The sequence below is a fragment of the Muntiacus reevesi genome, chromosome 15 (assembly GCF_963930625.1).
Source record: "Muntiacus reevesi chromosome 15, mMunRee1.1, whole genome shotgun sequence".
Lineage (NCBI taxonomy): Eukaryota > Metazoa > Chordata > Mammalia > Artiodactyla > Cervidae > Muntiacus > Muntiacus reevesi.
In genome coordinates, this window is record NC_089263.1 from 58,157,549 (window position 1) to 58,178,489 (window position 20,941).

At 47.5% G+C, this 20,941-nt stretch overlaps 1 non-coding gene across 1 annotated transcript; it reads left to right on the forward strand.

Moving 5' to 3' along the window:
- Positions 1 to 2,425: 2,425 nt before the first annotated feature.
- Positions 2,426 to 2,556, forward strand: LOC136147698 (small nucleolar RNA SNORA30/SNORA37 family). Its single transcript, XR_010659352.1, has one exon. It is a non-coding gene; the product is annotated as a small nucleolar RNA SNORA30/SNORA37 family (small nucleolar RNA).
- The last annotated feature ends 18,385 nt before the right edge of the window (positions 2,557 to 20,941 follow it).

Consider the following 20,941-nt stretch of genomic DNA (forward strand, 5'->3'; position numbering starts at 1 on the left):
GGGCACCTATTGCAGACCAGAAAGTGGACATGTGATGATTTTGTTGATTTCTCACAACTCTCGCACTGATGTGAGAGGTCAGGCGTGACCAAGGTCAAGTGTGAATATATATCAGAGTCCAACTCAGGTCTCTCTGATGTCTTGGTTGCTTTTCTTCTTTTCTTTTCTCCTCCCGTTCTTTTCTTTCTCCCCCTCCTTTCTTCCCTTCCTCTCGGCACCCCTCCCTCCCTTCCCTCCTGTTTGGCTCCGTCTAGTTATTCAACAGACATCGGCTGAGATCCTATTGTGTACCAGGGTCCAAGATGAGAGACACAGGCTCTGCCTTCAGAGACCCACTTCTTCCCACGCACACGACCCAGGAGCCCCGTGGCTGATGCGGTCTCTGCTCCCCTACTTGAACCCACGTGGATGTCAGCCCGGGGTCACCTCCAAAGTCCTTTCCAGACCCAAATCCTCCAAGACTACTGGCTGCAGAGAAATGGGACGCAAGTGAAAAAACCCACCGCGCTCTCCTGTCTTTATTGAACTTCTCCCAATTCCCAGGGTCACGGGTAACAGCCACAACAGTTCAGCGATCCTCCTCTTGGCTCCTTCTGACTTGTGTTTTAGATTCAGTGCTCATGTGCCATATTGTCAATGCTCCGGCTCATGGGCTATTATTGTGACACACACACACACACACACACACACACACACACATGCTCATGAAAAAAAAAATCAATTCAATTTGAATTTCTCTTCCCCAGCCGGGTCTTTGGTAAATTGTTGTAGAGAGCTATTGATCTCTTATTGCGATGTGATTTTTAAACAGCATTAAGGTAAACATAGTCTTATTGTGTTCATTTTACTGGATAACACTTATCTAGACAAAAGGAGACACGGCGCTGCCGGAGCTACTCAGCTTACCTCGAGGAAAGATGCGGTGAATCACCTCCAATAAAAACAAAGCAAAACAAAAAGCTCTCCACGCTGAACGGAACGGGAAAATTGCTCTCTTGTCACTAATTTTGATTGAATTGAGTCGGCAATCTCTGAACTGGTTCACTGATACAACAATAGGAAACATTTAACTATTTCTTACACTTTTCCACATAGAAAGCAGGCTTTCAGACAGTTGATAGAGTGTGCGTGTTCAAGGCTCAGACACACACAGATAGTGGATGGCCACCTTGGATCTGGGACTTGATGAAGTGAGATGCCACCCGGAAGAGCCCCCAGCTGCTGCTGGAGATGCAGAGACCTGGCCCTTCCCTGGAGCTGAACCTTGGGAGAGGCGGAGGCCCAGAGCTGATGTTGTGGGAGCTGACATATATTGAAGGCTCTCTATGCACCAGTCTCTGCTCTGAGTGCTGTGGGTGCATCATCTCATTAAACCCTTACGATATCACCTTGTGATTTTTATGACACTTCTGTTTTACCCAGGGTAGAACTCAGCAGTTGCCAGACCTGGTGAAGAATCAGTCTTCGGTCAGAATTGCACTGGACCAGGAAGCAGGAAACTCCTATTTGGGCTGTGACTCTGCTGATAGACTTGCCTCCAAACAGAACCAATATAAATCGGTGCTAAGTCACTTCAGTCGTGTCTGAGTCTTTGTGACCCCATGGACTGTAGCCCATCAGGCTCTTCTGTCCAAGGAATTCTCCATGCAAAAATACTGGAGTGGGTCACCATGCCCTCCTCTGGGGGATCTTCCTAACCCAAGGATTGAACGCACTTGAGGTTGTAACTTGAGGTCGAAGCTCAAGTCTGAAGGCTATCTGCTGGCAGAATTCCTTCTTGCTTGGGGGAAGGTCAGTCTTTCTCTCTTAAGTCCTTTGGTTGTCTGAATGAGGCCCACTCTCATTATGGAGGGTAATCTGCTTCACTCAATGGTTCCTGATTTAGGTATGACTTTCTTCTGAAAAGCACCTTCACAGCAACATCTGGACTAGCGTTTGAGCACATCTCTGAATACCGTTACCCAGCCAAGTTGACACATAAAATTAATCATCACAAGTCCACCCCTCATCAACACGGCCCCCATATGCATCCCCTTAAGCTGCAAATAATCTCTAAATAAAGACAATCACAAGGTCATACTTACGTTTGACTCGATACACCATCCTGTACAATTGGAGACACGCCAACGTTTTCCCCAGAAGAGAATGCAGTCCTTGGGTGAGGATGTCCATTCTTCACCTTGATATGCTCTGACTTAAACACTGTGCTGTGATGTTAGCAACTGTTTTTGTTGTTTAGTCACTTAATCCTCTCCGACTCTTTGTGACCCCACAGACTGTAGCCCGCCAGGCTCCTCTGTCCATGGGATTATCCAGGAAGAATACTGGAGTGGGTTGCCATTCTTAAACCCACATCTCTTGCATTGGCAGGCGGGTTCTTTACCACTGAGCCAGCAGAGAAGTTCCATTAAAAAAAAAAAAAATTCTAGCACTTTCACAGGTCCTCCCCCAGACTGTGGGGCCAGGATTTGGTAGCTGGTGCTAAAATTGAAAGCCCTTGATTATATCTTTGCCCTGGGACTGTGTCAGTGGCAACTGTCAATTGATGGGACAGAGTATTCTGAAAAAAAAAAAAAAAAATTGAATGCTATAAAAATGCTCACAGCAACTTAAAAAGCTATATTCGAAACAGTAAACAAAATATTTAAGAAACATTTGAAAAGTTAAAAAAAAAGCAACAGCTTTTAGAAAGTGGAGACAGCTGAATTCAGTTTTGATGGGGCTTCTGCGACTTCTTACACAGTTAAGACCTCTCCTTGTCAACAATACACTCCTAGAATTTGGGGCAAGTTACTGATTTTTTTTTTTGTGCTTTGGTTCCCTCCTTCATAAAGTGGGGACAGTTACCCCAGACTCGCAGCCAGCTGGTGATGGTTAAAGGACCTGATGCCTATAAGATGCCCCATGCTCAGTAAACCCAGGTCACCTTCCACTTCCCTTTCTCAGTCACGGACTAGTTGTTGGCAAGGGTCTTTTCTGTAAAGGGCTGGAGAGTAAACGTTTTAGGCTTTGGGAGCCATTATGGCCTTTGTCCCCTCTGTTCAACCTTGCCTTTGTGGTGTGAAACTCCCTGCTCTTGTTTAGCCACTAAGTGTCCAACTCTTTGTGACCCCATAGAGTGTAGCCCTCCAGGCTCCCCCGTCCATGGGATTCTCCAGACAAGAATACAGGAGTGGGTTGCCATTTTCATCTCCATCTTCCTGACCCAGGGATCGAACCCACGTCTCCTGCATTGGAGGTAGATTCTTAACCACTAAGCCACCAGGAAAGCCTGAAAGTCCCTGCAGATGATACCTAAACAAATGAGTGTATCTGTTTGCGAACAAAACTTTATTGTCATCGCTGACATATGAACTGCTGATAATTTTCATGACTCACAGAGTCTTGCTCTTTTGATTTTTTTTCAACCGTTTAGACATGTTTTCAACCGTTTAGATCCATTCTCGGATAGTGGGCCCTATAAAAGCAGGTGGCAGGCTGGCTGTGGCCCCCCAGGCTGTGGTTTGCAAAGGCAGGCAGTAGACCCTAAGCCTCTGAAGGTAGGAGTGCAGATGTTTTTTTTCTGCTCAGAGTCCCTAGCATGTTTCCCATGTAGGAATCAACAAAACGCAGTGTGACAGAGATTAGAATCCTGAATGTGTCCATATCTTAGGGTTCAGGGGACGGCTGAGTGAAGAAATATTTGTAAAACAGGGTTGACATCACGAAAGGCTGCACCTTTTCCAAGTTTTATTTACCTCTTAGTTCTTGAAGGGGAAGCTTTAAAGTTCACAGCAGTGACCATCAGGAAATGGCTAATAAAATGGGATGGAAGCAAGGATCTAAAATCTATTTGGTGGAGTTATTCATCTCTCTGTTTATTAATCCAGCAAAAACAATTTCCCCCATCCCCAGTGCTCACACACAAGGGAGAAACTTTGTTTTTCCTGAATCCCCAGGGAGCCTTTGTTTGGGGCTGGGGGGTGGCCTAAGGAGAGATCAGGGAAGCTCAGCGGTATTGTCTATTAAAGCACAGCTGTTCATCAATTAGGACAGAGAAAATGGTCCTGCTGTTTTAAATGGTGTGATGCTCCTCGCGCTGTTAGAGCGAGCACCGTGAGACTGGACGGGCACCCATTTCCCTTCATCTGTCTCCCCCAGACGCTGGGCTAGAGGGCGCCCAGGTCCCCACATTCCTGCATCTCTGCCGCCCTCAGCCCCGCTGCATCCAACCCTGAAAACAGCCAGAGGGCACCTGTCGTCCCCTGGTAGTCCGAAAGCTGATCCACACCCCAGAGGGTGGTGGGAGACTGAGGTCTCCATGGGTCCTCACAGATGCCGTTCAAACAGTATAGAGTCCTTGGGATTGACCCAAAGGAGGCATCCAACGGGGCTCCCTGCAAAGGGGAAGTTGGCTGTGGTGAATTCAGGGAGTCTCTTGTCATTACCGTTTTAGATCCCAAAGGGGCATTTAATCTACTCCTAATTCCTACAACCATCAAAGGGGACATCAGAGAGAATATTGAACATCATTAAGTAACTGGTTCTCATTCTCAGCTCAGGTCCAGGTTAAATTTTTTTCCCATAATACTTAGAAACATACTTTCCAAGGTCATGTGTGGGTTGGCCCCCACCTACCCCTCCAACATCAGCTCTTGCCAGAACACCCCAGGGCCTTTGCACTGCCTCCTTTGCCTCCTTCGGTCTTCACTTAAATGTCAGCTCCTCAGGTCGTGTTATCTAAAGTCACTCTCCCATCACATTATCACATCATCCTGTCTGTTCCCCCACTTTGTGGTTCTTTGGCTTGTTCTCTCTTCTGCATCCTGAAAGTCTGTGCTTGCAAGCAGCTCCATAGGAGCTAGGCACAAAGTCGGGGCTCAGTATATCTTTGTTGATGGGAGGACCACAAAGTGAGCCTCACGAAAGAGCCTCCCAGATGGAGGACTGCTCCGGAGTAGGGATCAGGGCTCTGAGGATCAAGACTCAGCCTCCACATGCGGCCGCTCTGGTCTGGGGCCAACCACTCAGTCCTTGAGTGTCAGTCTCTGCAGCTGAAAGATAAGAACAACGTTTGAACCCTCTCCTCAGGAACTTTGGGAAAATTACATGCTGCAGTGGTTGGGTAAAGAGACTTGTGGACTGTAAATCGCACCGCATGCCTTGGTCACCCGGGACCCTGCCGACTCTGGAGGGCAGGGACAGACAGGGGCTCAGCTGTGTCACTGGACCATCTGGCGGCATCCTGCTTCACTTTCCATAGCAATTGTTGAGTTAAAAGGATGGTGTGGGCTGGCCTCAGCCAACACTAAGGAATTCAGAATAAAGAAATCGTGCCCCAAAATAGAGATTGTCTGACTTCCCCCATGGTATGGGCTGGATCGTTTCCATAAAATTCATACACTGGAGTCCTAACCCCTAGCATCTTAGAATGTGAGTATGTTCGGAGATGCCGTCTTTAAAGGGTTGATGAAGGTTAAGTGATGTCGTATGGATGGACGAGGTCCAATCTGACTGGTGTCCTTACAGAAGAGGAGATTAGGACACAGACACAGAAGACTATGTGAAGATACAGGGAGGAAGTGGTCATCTGCAAGGCAAGAGGCCTCAGAAGGAACTAGCCCTGCCGACACCTTCGTCTTGGACTTCCAGCCTCTAGAACGGTGAGAATCAATTTCTGTCGTGCACGCTGCCATCTGTGATACCCTGTGACGTCTAGCAGCCCTGACTGACGAATGTACCCAGACAGCCTATTTATTGTAGTAAACACAACTCCTCATTATGGAAAATGACCTCGTTCAAGGGCCCAGGAGAAGTGCATTATAGAAGAGATCTCACGGCATCTCCCAGCAAACTGGTCCTTAGCACCTCCAGCTGTAAGATGAGGAAACTGGCCTATCCGGGGCCCACGGCCAGGATGAGGCAAGGCTAGAGCAGTGAGGTGGTTAAGCCTAGGGGCTCTAAGAAAAACCTCGGGTTTGAATCTTAGCTTGGCCATTTCCCAGCCCTGAGATATTGGCAAACTACTGCAGAGTTTCAGTTCCCCATCGTTTAATGGAGCTGATAAGAGTGGTACCCAACTCCTGGAGTTGTGGCGGGGCATCAGCGAGACCACTCCTTAGAGGCTTTCTCACCACACTGTGAGCAGCACAGCTCTCAGGTTCATGGGCACGGATCATAGTTCATAGTAGGTTGACCGTACTTGAGAACCTGCCGTCTTCCAGGCTGCCCCTGGCCCCCGGTGATGAAGGCTCTGGGCAGGAATGAACCACAGACCCTGCTGCCCGACACACAGCCCCCTGAAGGGGAGCTGGCCCCCCGCAGCACATCTAGTGGTTTGAACCCCTCTCTCTGAGCCCCTGTGACCACAATCTGGGCTTTTTAAGGACCTTTTCCTGTATCTCCTGCCGCTGTAGCCCAAACAAGAAGTCTACTGTGGCAATCAGTTGCCTCTGAAATTGGGCAGCTCAAATGTCAAAAAAGGTGAAAGTAAGGCCCAGTGTGGAGGGACTTATCTGGCGGTCCAGTAGCTAAGACTTCACCTTCCAACACAGGTGCCATGGTTTCAATCCCTAGTCAGGGAACTAAGAACCCACATGCCTCATGGCCAAAAAACCAAAACATAAAACAGAAGCAGTACTGTAACAAATTCAATAAAGACTTTAAAAATGGTCCACATTAAAAAAAATATTTTAAATAAAAGCCAAAAAGCAAAGATTGAGGACAAATCAAAGCAGCAGTTCGTGATGGTTCCTGACCACATTTGTAAAAGTCAGGATGGTCCACGAAGGGTTTCCGAGTTGAGTCCTTCCCTGGTCCTGGCCTGGGCTGCTCCTTGGCTGTGCAGTTTTAGAGGAATTTCCTTAACCTCTCTCTGTCTTGGCATCCACCTCTGTAAGGTGGGATTCATAACAGTGCCTATTGTGCAGGTAGCTGGAGAGATCAAGAGGCAATACACAGAATGTGCTTAGCAAAGTGTCTGCTCGGGGCTTCCTAGGAGGCACTAGGGGAAAGAACCCACCTGCCAGTGCAGGAGACTCAAGAGATGCGGGATCGATCCCTGGGTTGGGAAGATCCCCTGGAGGAGGGCATGCAACCCACTCCAGTATGCTTGCCTGTAGAGTCCTGGACAGAGGGGCCTGGCGGGCTACCGTCCATGGGGTCGCAGAGGGCCGGATACAACTGAAGCGACTTAGCAGTAAGAACTGCTCAAGAAATGGTGGCTGTGGTCTGAGGTCTCACGCTTGTCCCCATCCTCTGAATTCCCCTCCTCCTCCCTGGCCCGCTGATCTTAGACCCTTCCAGCGCACTGATTGCTCTGTCCACACGGGTTGCTAACGCTCCACCTTGCACTGCTGAAGGAGGAAGCAGACAGAACAGGCTCCATCTTGAAAGCAGGACTCCATCCTGGGCCGGACTGTGGACTCTGAGCTCTAGGCCCAGTGTCTATGGAAACGACATACCGACGGGAAAACTACCCACCCCCCGACCCCCTATGGAACAGCCCCAGGGCTCGTACCTAGATGCTCTGATGCCTCAAAGAATACACTAATTATCTGTGTAACTGAACAGAATCATACATTCCATTATGCTTATTGGGGTATGACCATAGGCCTATTGATAATTGTCCACTGTTAACTACCTAGGCTTAAGGCATATGAATCACAGGTCAACTTTGATTGTATCTTTCTTTTCCTTTGCTCAGACTAGTTTCAGGGAATTTGGGAAGTTGGGTTTGGGCACGTACACCTAGAGTGTATAAGGTTTTCACGAAAACTGGTCGGGGTCCTTGGCTAAGAGGAGACACTGCCTTGGGCCCGCCGGTGTAATAAACTGCACTCCACTACCTGCACTGTCCTCCTGAGTGAGTTTGTTTCCCGGAACGCGTGGCTACAACACTACCTCTGCTTTTCATGCAATGCGTTGCTCTCAGCCCTGCCCGAGAGACTAGTTAGTAGTCATTCTCCAAGGTCTGGCTATTGTTACTTCCTCTCTGAAGCTGATGAATATTTCCAGGGTGCTCCTAAAATCTTACAAGGCGAGTCCTCTTTCCTTCATTTTACTCGTGGGGAAACTGAGGCTCACAGAGATTGATTTGTCCAAGGCCATAAAGCTTTAAAGGTCCCAAGGTTTCAAATCAAGGGTTCTGTGGTCCCCAGGCCATCCCGATTTACCCCCGTCTGTCTTTCCACATACTGTCTTCACGTTACTTGCTGGCCTTTGACCTGGTCACAGTGTGCATAATTTGACAGTGAGCGTAAGAGTATTCATCTCTGCATCCCTAACCTCTAGCAGGACCCCTGGTACAGGCAGATGCTTGATAAATCTGAGTGAATGAATGAAGGGAAGAATAAATTCCACATGCATGTAATAAAGGAGTTAGATTTAAAGGGATCACTGAGCTTGCCACAGCTCTCAAAAAGCTAAGTCAGATAATTCATGGAAATGTCTTCCTGTCAAAATCATGTTAGGAAAATAGAGTAGCAAGTAGTACTGCATGGTTTTTAATATAATTTGCAATTTCTGTAGCCTCTTACTGAGACGTGAACTTAAAGAGGCACGTGGGTGGTCGAATGTGTGTATCCAGAGAATTGCGGGAGGATCTCAGTGCGGACCCAGCTGAGCAGCATCTGGAGCTGGGATGGATGTGGAAACAGGAAGGGCGTGAGGGCTGAGCAGAGTCGGGCACGGTCTTGCTCAGCTGCTTGCTGGTCCCCTCACCTTCGCCGAGGCACCGGGCTTCAGTTTCTGCATCTGTGAAATGGGGCTTTGTGGGGACCACAGCTGCTCCAGGGAGCACCCAAGGTGAGTCAGTTTCTGCTTCCTCTCTTCGTGATTCACAAGACAGAGTTCAGGCTCTTCACTCTGACAGTTGTTTGTCTTTCAACCTAAAATCTTTGCTCTCTGTCTCCACCTGGGCAGCATCCCGTGTGGCTTTTGCCAGGCCTGGTGCACCAAACAGCTCCTGGTCAACGTGAGAGGGTTGGAAGAAAAGACCGAGACTCGCAGAGGTCACTGGATGGTGCCATCCTTTCCCACTGCAGGCTCGACTTGACAGTGGATGGCGGGACTTCAGTGGGAAGTTACGGGGATGGGGGAACAGGTGGCATTTGTGAGAGTCCAGAGGAGGAGAAATTCGAGGTGTGTGAAGGAGTCAATTAGCAGGCAGTGCTTTCGAGTTGAGGGGCAGAGCGTGAGAAGAGAAGGAGGAAGAGTTCGATGGGGAAGGGGCTTCTTGTTGAGCAGTCGGTGGCTACAGAAGAGACTTTATTCCTTCCTCCTTCCTTGTTGTCCTTCCTTCCTCTCTCTCTCTCCCTGCCGATTTCAGAAGGATGGAGTTTAAGGCAAGGTTAAGGTTGGAGGACAGAGAAGACAGATCTCAGTGGGGTTCTAAGTGGGTGTGCGAAAGAGATCAAATTAGCAGTGGATTAAAATACCAGTACAGCTTCTGAATCCTGAAACTAACGTCAAGTCTGTAAAGGACAAAATACAGAGACCGTATCCTCTTCAACATCACCCATCTCTTGCTTTGTTTCTGTCCCTGCCTTTGGATGATTTATGACCTACTTGCTTAAATTCAGGGCCCCCAGGGACGTCTTCCTGACTGACTCTGTGATCCGAACTCTAAGTTCACAAGAAATTGATTTTTCCCAGCTTTAAATGAAAGGGAAAAAGAACACTCTCTGTCTGTCCATTTGTCCATCCATCCATCCAACCATCTTACATCCTTCCTTTCTCTCTCTCTCTCTTATTTTCCTTTCATCCACCCTCCCATCTATCCATTCATCTTTCTTTCTATCCATCCATCTTTCTTCCTTCCTTCCATTCATCCACCCTCCCATCCATCTATCCATCCATCAATCTTCCTTCCAACCATCCATCCATCCATCTATCCACATTCCTTCCATCCATCCATCCATTCTTCTCTCTATCCATTCATCCATCCACCCATCTATCTTCCTTCCTTCCATCTCCCCATCTATTCATCCATCCTTCTATCCACCCATCCATCTATCCATCTTCCTTCCTTCCATCCTTTCATTCGCCCACCCATCCACTACTACCCAATTAAGAGTAGTAGGCTAGGGACAAGCAAGCGAGGAAGTGACAGTTATTTACTGATGTAGACTTACTGGGGTCATATAGATCTGGGGAGATGAACACTGCCTACTAGCTGTAGTTCTCCTGGTTAATCACCTCATCACCCAGAGACCCAGTTTTGTCATGTGTAAACTGGGGTCCATGGCCCCTGCCTCACAAAGAAATGATGTCACCCATACCAGCCCAGTGAATGTAACCTCCCCCCAGAGTTTCACCTGGGGATGTGGAGGGGAACCTCTTCTCACTAACCCATGCCAGGCACAACTGCACGACTAGGGGGTTATTTGCATATTTTTCCAGAAGGAGAACCTGGCAGGTCTGCCCTGGCCCCCGCCCATTGTGGAGAAGTTCTTGTTCTTACCGAAGCCCCGCCGGCCTCGGGGGTGGGGTCTCATTCCACCAGAGGCTTTGGAGTTCCATGTGCAGTGGTTGCCTGCCGGGGGATGTGCACCGCAGTCAATCAGGCAGGGAGGGGGCCTCACGGGGAGGGTTCCCGGTGGGTTATTCCCTACCAGGATGGGCGCTCAGAGCCAGGGTCCCCCAGCCCTGCACATTGCCTCCCCCTAGATGGGTGGGGCATCCTGGGCATTGATTTTCCAGATAAGGAAGCTTCAAGGGGCTGGGAAGGGTAAATAACATGCCCAGGGTCACATGCCCCTGGGAGGACACGCAGAGTGGCGGGAGGTTTAGAACTGAGACTGCAGCCTGGCTGCTCAGCTGCCCCCTCCCTGCTTCCATTTTGGTTTCTGAGGGATGAGCTCTACCTTCAACCCAGACTTGTGAATCGTGTACAGTCCGAACAAGAAAACGGCCAACAATTCTGGAGCTTCAGAATGTTGGGGTGGCTGGGGTGTGTCTCCCTGGAGACAGTCCCAGGACCAGGGCGACAGCAACAGGATGAATAAGAAGGAGGTCGAAGTGAGTTTTTAAGAGGCTGGATGTCTTCATGTTAAAAAACCATCCTTTACTTTGAGACATCTTTATGCCTGTCCTAGAATTTCAATGTGCAAAGTGTTTTCTTGTATGAAATGAGAATGATAAAAAAACAAATAAACCATAAGAAACAGCTCTTGGGTTTTGTTTTTTAAAAAGTGAAATGTGAAAGTGTTAGTTGCTCAGTCATGTGGGACTCTTTGTGACCCTGTGGACTGTAGCCCATGAGGCTCCTCTGTCCATGGAATTCTTCAGGAAAGAATACTGGAGTGGGTGGCCTTTCCCTTTTCCAGGGGATCTTCCTGACTCAGGGATCAAATGAGGGTCTCCTGCATTGCAGGCAGATTCTTTACCATCGGAGGCACGAGGGAAGTCCTTGGCCAAGTAAAAACTGGGGCCTTTACATTGATTCCCTTTATCTGTCATCTATTTATCTATCTTTGTATCTATCATCTCTCTCTCTATCATATCTGTCTACTTATTATCTATATATCCACCTGTTCTGATATCTATCTGTCATTGATCTATTATATCTATCATCTCTCTTTGTATCTATCATCTCTGTCTGCTTATTATCTATATATCCATCTATTCTGTTATCTGTCATTTACGTTTCATATCTATCACCTATTTTGTATCTATCTATCAGCTCTCTATCAGCTCTCTATCATATCTGCTTATTATCTATCCATCTACTGTCTTTCTGTTATCTATCATATCTATTATCCTCTTCCTATCTATCCATCATCTATCTACTTGTCTGTCTTTAACTGTAAAATGTACTGCTCTGTGACATTGTAGATGTCAGGTAGACTTGGGCATCCCTGCTCTGTGTATCTCAAGGAATTTCTATGGATTAGGAGCTCCCAGTGCCTTCCTGGGGCTACTGGTCAGCCACATCTCCATCCCAGAGCACGGGAGCTCTAGAGAGAAGAAAAGGTCCTCACAGGGCCTGGCACGCAAAGGGCGTCCAACCAGCGGGGCCTGGCTTCATCCATTCATTCATTCACTCACTCACTTTACACATCACATGGACTTCTTCCTCGGACCAGCTTCTGCCTGGCATGCTGGCGGAACAACAGACAGGGGCGGTAACAGCCTTCAGCTTTTCAGGGTAGCAGGGGCCCCAGTAAATACATGACCCATCTGCTCGCGCTGTGGGGTGAGGAGAGAGGACTTCTGAGGAGGGGTGTGTGTGCAGGGGGTCACGGGAACACCTGGGGCTGGAGCTGGGGGAGAAGTATCTCGCTGGGCTTGGGATCAGGGTGCTGGCCTAGGGGGGTGGTTGATAGGGAAGGGCTTCTGGATCTCAACAAGAGATACTCAGAGGACCTGGTGACCAGATTCTCAAGGAGCTCAGGCGTTTAAACACCAGAGAAAATGGAAATGCGTAATTTCTTGGAATGGCAGATGGACTGTGGTCTTTTTTAGAGTGCATCATCGCCACCGATTTGGACCTCACGCCTTCTCTGAGGGTCATAGCGACTGGGCCCTGCATTTCACGAGGTCTGTCTGTTTATGGAGCTTTTTCTCAGACTTGATGTCATCTGGTTCACACAACGGGCCCAGCGAGGTGGGTGTTATTATCTCCATTATGTAAGAGAACGTGGAGCCTCCGACAGATGAGTTGACTTGCTTAAGGCCGCCTGGCTTGTCACTTGTGATGTGATTTAAAGCTTCAGGGCCACTGCACCCCAAAGCAGCCATTTCCTTGCAAACCCTGAATGTGATTTTTGCCCTGTACATGGCTGCACTATTTTGCTTTCCTCTCTCTGACATCAACTGGCTTTAGACAGGTCAGTCGACTTCTTCGACCAGTGACCTCAGCATCCCATAACTGTGATGGGGACACAGAGCTGGGTGGTGGTCCTGGTGCCCTTCCTGCCTCCCCAGTGCTGGGGGCCACCCCCTGAGAAGTGATTTTTGAAGAGACTTCAGGAAGAATGGGACATGTTGACTCTCAGGGTTCAAAAGGCTGGCATCTGGGGGTAACTCATTATTTATATTCGGCAGGGGGAGTCTCTGGTTATGTTTTTCTCAAGTGAAAACATTTGCTGAAAAGCCTGGCAAATCAGAAAGAAGGAACTTAACTTTAAAAAAAAAAAAGGAAATTTAGGATCAGAAGTTGAACATTGACTAATATTCTGGGTTAAATCTTTCTAAGCCGGGGAAGAGATGACCCTCATGGCCCTCCTGTGTGTGGACTTCTGTTTCCATGAATGTTGCCTGGCGTTAGTTTTATTGTTGGTGTACAGGGTATGTGTGTTTTTAAGGATATAAATTCCAACCATGTTTTGTGTGAAGGGTCTCAGTGCATACTGACATTGTGAGTGTCAGCCCCAGATCACTTTAATCAGAGAGTGGATATGCATGATAAAACGGATAAGGGACTTTAATCAAAAAATCCGCTGGCCTGGAAACGTGACGCACTCCGCCAAACACACTTCATCCCACTTTTCTTGTGCCTCTGCCAAGATTCTGTTTCATGAATATGCATTGGGCATGATATTACATTAAAATGTGACATTGGTGTATGGGGTGGAGGATTTAGAATTCCCTCCCCCGCCCCAAGATGTATGTATATATCTGCACACACACACACACACACACACACATGCATGCACGCGCGAGCGCTCACACGTGTATATTTCTGCAAAGTTTTTGTCAATTGCACCTTAATGTCCCAAGATGATTTTTTCCTTCCCAAAGCTCATTTGGGAGGTGAATATTGAATTTATATAACTTATCATCCTTAAAAGAAACTAATAGTAACACTAGGCAAAAATTTTATCTAAGCTCTACCTATGAGTGTCAGTTCAGTTTTCAGCAAGGGTTACATCTTTCCGTATAAAACGCTTTTTTGAGAGAGGGCACAGGCAGGCAATTCTGTGGTTTGTTTCTATTTCAAGGTACTAACGAGTGAGGTATAGTGAGTGAGCGCATGTTTCGTCTGCATCACATACCTTTAGAAACAGGGCCAGAGACCCCAGTGAAATGCTTGGGGAGCCCTTTAGGAGGAGCGACGTTGGGGCACACGTCTGTCTGCTTTAGAGTCCTCGGACTCCAGCTAATGGGCCACTGTCAGCCCCCAGCTCTCCTCTCTGCCTGCTGTGTTTTATTCCTCCACCTAGATGAAGGCTGTAAAATTTGAGACAGGATCGGAAATAATATCACGCCAAGCAAAGCACACCACTTGCCGGATGAAAGTGCACGACACGGATGAAAGATGAAGGTGTGGTCAGATCATGCTTGATATCTTGCAGTGTCCCATCCAGGGAAAAACTTGGGATGACGTTTGGCAAGCACAGGTTCATCTGAAGGAATCAGGGGTTGAGTGGCTCCAGAAGGCTATTTGCATAGAAATGGGCTGGTGCCTGACTCCCCAGAGGGCTGGGTGTTCCTCGGCCTCTCGGCGGCACTGGTGGCCAAGGGCTAGCACTGTCCTTTCTGTGGGCTTCGCAGGTGCTGCTGATGGTCAAGAGCCCGCCTGCCAACACAGGAGATGTAAGAGTTGCTGGTTCAATCTCTGGGTCAGGAAGATCCCCTGGAGTAGGAAATGGAAACCCGCTCCAGTATCCTTGCCTGGAGAATCCCATGGACAGAGGAGCCTGGTGGGCTATAGTTCATGGGGTCACAGAGAGTCAGGCAGACTGACGCACACACATGCACATACTATCTGTGCTCAGTCATGTCCGACTCCTTGCGGCCTCATGGACTGTAGCCCACCAGGTTTCTCTGTTTATGGAGTTTTCCAGGCAAGAATACTGGAGTGGGTTGCCATTTCCTACTGCAGGGGATCTTCCCAATCCAAGAATCGAACCCAGGTCTCCTGCTTTGCAGGTAGATTCTTTGCCATCTGAGCTACCAGAGAAGCTGCAAAAATACTGAATCTCTTTGCTGTATACCAGAAACTTACACAATATTTTAAATCAAGTATATGTCAATTAAAAAGTGGTGGTACTCTCAGGGAAGCCCCTGCAAACTTAAATAAATAATTTTCTTGGAAAAATTCCATGTGTTGTCATTTTTCACTCAAAAGGCAAACCTGATTCTGGGGCTTGGGTGGTGACAGCTGGCAAACCCAGATTGCACTGCATCTGCCTGCAGTCCCTGGCAGGTAGACTGACCCTTGCATCCAGGGCGTGATGTTCTGGTTCTTGATTTTATAAACCATCCCAAGGATCACTTGAGAAGGGAGGTGTCTGGGAAAGGGAGGGTAGTTCTTCTCATTTCCAGCTGACATTATCATTGGATCCAAATCTCCAGACTCCGTAGCCCAGGGTACGGGCAGGAGGAAGAACAATTCTGACATGCTTGGTGGTAATGAAGCCTTCTGCATTTGCTTATGTCATGTTGACGCCTCATATTGGGTTATATCATGTCATGTTTCATTATTGCAGAATTCATAAGACATAGTAGAACAGTGGCAAGAATTTGGGAATTAGGGGAAGAAAATGAACCCACAACCCCACACCTACAGTATATTTTTCTTATCTGTTCCCCGCTGTGGTTTCAGTTAAAAAGCTCCCCCTGTGACTCTGTGTTATTAATTAGGATGGTTGGTTATCTGCGAGAAGCAGATATTTCTAAGATACAGTCACACAGTATGTGAACGAGGGTATCTGGGGACTCACTCTACTTGAGGAAATAGAACCGTACTTGAAAGTTCCATTATGTGGTGAAGACAAACGCATCTAAAAATAACTCACTAGTCTGATTTTTCCTCTCTCTTCCTATAGGGTGGTTATCTACTTCAGCTTTGACTTTTCAGCGTTTGGGGGTCCTCTAGACAGGCACATAATTTCAGCTTTCTTCTTTTCTGCCTGGGCTGCTGATTCGTCTTTAAATTCTATGTTATTGTGGCAGAAACACTTGACATGAAGCCTACCATCTTACATTTTCAGGTGCACAGAGCAGTATTGTTATTTCCTGGCACAGTGCTCTGTGGCAGGTCTCCGGAATTTACCCCCTGTGTAACCACACCTGCGGTACCTCCGCTTCCCTCTGCCCGGTCCCGGCACTCACCGTTTTATTCTTTGCTTTTATGAGTTTGACTGCTTTGAAACTGCATGTAAGTATAATCTTGCAGTCTCTAGCTTATTTCACTTGGCGTAGCATCCTCCAGGCCCATTAATGCTTTTACATATGGCAGATCGCCCTTTTTAAAGGCTGAGTAGTATTCCATTGTGTGTATGTATTAATACCTGCGGAAGGTTTGAAAGTGCAAGTTTAGTCACTCAGTCGTGTCCAACTCTTTGCGACCCCATGGACTGTAACCCACCAGGTTCTTCCGTCCATGGGATTTTCCAGGCAAGAGTACTGGAGTGGGTGGCCATTTCCTTCTCCATGCCTGCAGAGCTCTATACCAAGGTCACAGGTGTGAGGCCTTGTATCATGGCCCCAAAGGCAGAGCCCCACACCAAGGTCATCTCTGGAACTGACTGAGCCCCATAGCAAGAGTTGCCATGAGCCCTCCTGATCTAATCTGGACAGCACTCCGACCCCATATTAGATAAAAATACCCACCCTAATCACTCACCTAATGCCACCCTTCCACTAGGAATTTCCTTTGTCTTGAGGTTATAAAAACTGGCTACTAGCCTGAGTAGCCAATTGAGTAGCCATAAAAATTGGCTACTAGTCTCTCCCTAGTCTGTCGGGAGATTGGCCTCTGTGCTCTGTGCAGTGCCCTCATTATCTCTGCTCTTTGTTCTTAGTAAACTCATTGCTTTCTGAAATACTCCGTGTCTGGAAATTCTTTCCCAGCCCACGCACAGACCACAGCAGCATCACGTCTTCCTTACCCATTCATCTGCTGGTGGACGCTTAGGCTGTTTCCACCTCTTGGCCGTTATGAAGAGTTTTGCAGTGAATATGGGAATGTGGGTATCTTTTAGAGGTCCCAATTTCAATTCTTTGGGATAAATACCCCCAAATGAGATGGCTGAATGATATAATAATTCCACTTTTTTTTAAAGAAGAAATTTCCATACTTTCCCCATAGGCACTGCATCCATTTTTTTCTAAAGGGAAAAACACCAGGACAGAGATCTTTGTCTCTGCAGTGCTCAGCAAGGGTGAGAACTGCTAAGCAACATACAGCGGGCTTACCAGGTGACACTAGTAAAGAACATGCCTGCTGACTCAGGAGATGCAAGAGATGCAGGTTCGATCCCTGAGTTGGGAAAATACCCTGGAGAAGGGTAAGGCAACCCAGTCCAGTACTCTTGCCTGGAGAATCCCATGAACAGGGGAATCTGGTGGGCTACAGCCCATGGGGTTGCACAGAGTTGAACACAACTAAGCACGTCGCACATACAGTGGGATGCAGATGAGCTTTCCCAGAGGTAATCCGAGGTTTGGATCAGAATCCAAGTAGCCCTGCTCATTAGTCCCTCACTGAAAATAATGACAAGGACATGTGCTCTTTAAGTAAACGAATGGTCCCATTTATACGGGCTCATTTTTAGGAGTAATGCAAGAGGGGTGACTGTGCTGGTCTGGATGGGTTTCAGGGTATAGAACGGAATAGAGCTGTCTATCTGTTTGTTCCATCACCAGCATCAGCTCCCCTGTAACCTTTACCACCCCCTCCCTGCCATAAGCTCTCATTATTAACCATGTCCAGCTCCCCAGAGGAAATCAGCAGCCGTGAATGCTGCTCCAGGTCAGGTTGCTTGAGTTTGTGCAGTTGAGACACCTGGATCTGGGTGCTGACGTTTCTGAGTAGAGTGCTGTTCCTCCACATGGTGCTGAAGAGCCAGAACTCGGCAGTGATCACTGCTTCATTCCTCATTCCTCGCCTAAGAGGGGCCGTTGGTGGAGGAAGCGAGGTACGCAAGATGGCAGGCCCTGCTACACCTTTGTGTGGGCTGTTTGATAAAGCAGTTAGGCTTTTCTGGTGAGGTACACAGCCTCTGCTCCCCGCTTTCCTTCCTGAGTCTTAGATGGGTACACCCACAGAGGGGGGCCTGCCGAGCTCCCCCACCCAGGTGCAGGCAAGGAGGATTGGAACAAAATAATAATAAAAAGTAAAAAGGCAGACTCAGTTTTGGTCTACTGTCTGCTTCGGGACTAGTGGCACAGAGGGAAACCCGGGCCTGTATGCTAACCATTGACAGAGGAACTCCTCCTGTGGGTAAGGTTTGGACTGGGAGTGTCCTAGAGCCTGACTCATCAAATAAGTGACTCCTCCTCCTTAGAGGCCTAGAGGTGCTCCAGGGAGAGGACAAGAGAAGGAAAGAGCATTAAGATAATAGAAGTTTTCTCTCTGATATTGTTGGTGTGGTTGCCAGATTTAGCAAATAGAAATACAGGATGCATGGTTACATTTGATTTTCAAGCGTGTTTGTTGAGGGTCTATTTATACTAAAGTAATTATTTATTGCTTATCTGAAATTCACATCTAATTGGGTGCTATGGACTGAAGTGTGCCCCATCCCTGCAGATTCACTCCCTGAAGCCAAAATCCTAGTGGGACAGTATCATTGGTTGAAAGTGGAGCCTTTAAAAAGTGATCAGGTTTAGGTGAGTTCTTAAGGGTGGGGCCCTCGGGATGGATTTAGTGTCCTTATAGGAAGAGACAATTGGACTGCAAAGAGATCAAACCAGTCCATCCTAAAGGAAATCAGTCCTGAATATTCATTGGAAGGACTGATGCTGAAGCTGAAGCCCCAATCCTTTGGCCACCTGGTGCCAAGAACTGACTCTTGGAAAAGATACTGATGCTGGGAAGGATTGAAGACAAAAGGATAAGGGGTTGGCAGAGGATGAAATGGTTAGATAGCATCACCAACTCAATGGACATGCATTTGAGCAAGCTCTGGGAGATGGTGAGGGACAGAGGAGCCTGATGTGCTGTCGTCCATGGAGTCGCAAAGAGTTGGACATGACTCAGCAACTGAACAACAAGAGGAGGCAGCAGGGCGCTTGCTGTCTTGCTCTCTCTCCCCACCATCTAAGGACATGGCAAGGAGATGACAATCTCTAAGTCGAGAAGAGAGCCCTCACTGGAAACTGACCATATGGGTATCTTGGTCTCGGACTTCTAGACTCTAGAACAAGGAGAAAATAAATGTTGTTTAAGCCCCCAGTCTATGGTATTTGGTTATGGCCATCCAAGTTGACTGAGATACTAGGCATCCCATATTTTGTCTGGAAATTCTAATTATTGGTTTATTCTTTTTTGGTCATACTTAGCATTTCCAACACTACTTTGGCTGCCCAAAGGTGCTTTTGGCTGGGAAAGTTGGCTGTGGGCAGGAGCTAAGGTGGGAAAGAGTAAGAGATGGAGAAATGGAAAGATACCAAGACATTTCCTGTCCAAGTGTTACTAATTCTTGGGAAATTGCAAAACAACAAGGTACAGGCTGCTTTTGTTGCTTCCTAGCTGAGAGGGAAAAAAATGCCTTTTCAGGGACCTAAACTGCTGTCATCCAAGATGGCCTGGCGGTCATGGATGGGAAGTTTTCTAAAATATGTGTATAAGTCTACCCAATATTTCCCTTATGATCCAAATGTCCACACCTGTTTGCATGAGAATAAAGTAGCTATGTTGGCAATTTCTGGGTGAAGAGTAAATAAAGGGAACTTAAAAAGCAGTCATAGGAATTCCATGGTGGTCCAGTATTCTTGCTTGGAGAATTCCATGGGCAGGGGAGACTGGTGGGTTCCATGGGGTTGCAAAGAATCGGACACAACTGAGAAGTTAACAGTTTCACCAGTGGTTAAGAATCCACCTCGCAATGCAGGGGTTGTAGCTTTGATCCCCTGTTCTGGGAAATAAGATCCCACATGTGGCAGAGCAACTAAGCCTGCATGCTGTAACTCGAGAGTCTGTGCGCGATAGCGAAAGATTATGCATGGTGCAAGTAAGACATGATCTGTTCAGTTCAGTTCAGTCGCCCAGTTGCGTCCGACTCTTTGCAACCCCATGGACTGCAGCATGCCAGGCTTCCCTGTTCATCACCAACTCCCAGAGCTTGCTCAAACTCCTGTCCTTCGAGTAGGTGATGCCATCCAACCGTCTCATCCTCTGTTGTTCCCTTTTCCTGCCTTCAATCTTTCCCAGCATCAGGGTCTAGACCTGATACAGTCAAATAGGTATTTTAAAAAGGCAGTCACAATTAGGGCCAGTGAGATGCTTCTGGACCCGTCTTGAGGGCTACACTGTAGTCCCTTTCTCAATACTTGGAAGTACTTGGCACTTGTGTCAAAGTTGAGTGTCCTTGGGAGGAAGATCCAGTTCCTCACGGGCTGCTTAGGGGATATTTGATAAATTACTTCTCCCTCCTGAGCCTCAGTATCCCCTTCTGTTAAATGGGGTTGAAAGGAACAGGGCTATTGAGAAGATTAGATTATGGATGGGAGGCATCCCCTGGCACTCAGTCAGTCTTCAATAACTCACAGTCACTACTTTTATTCAAATAGTCTGTGTCCCAGTTGTAAATACACCAGCCAGTAGCTTTGGATCATTAAGAGCACTTATAAATAAAGACATTTCCTTCTGAAGTAGAAGGTTATGTCATGGCAAATAAATATTGTATTGATAGCATTAATAATAAAAAGTGCAAATGTGACTATAAAGCAGGATAATGGATGTGACTTAGCCATGCAGGTTTCCAAGTGGGTTTGGGGAATCTCTTTGATTTGTGGGGTTTTATGCTAGGCAGTCACAATAGATAATCCTTGAATTAACTGGCTCCCTCATCAGAGCTATGGGAACTATACAAGTACACTAGAAGAACGGCTTCAATAGGGGATGATCCTGCTTTGTGGATCATATTTAGAGGTGTTAACTGTTGCACAATTGTCGGGGTGGCCTGGGGCTTCTTGGTGTAGCTTTTCAGAAGTGGGTGCTGTTTGCCTGGGTCTGAAAACAACCCTTTTCCTAAGTCACTTGTGTGTGTGGTCTCATCAGCTCTGACCC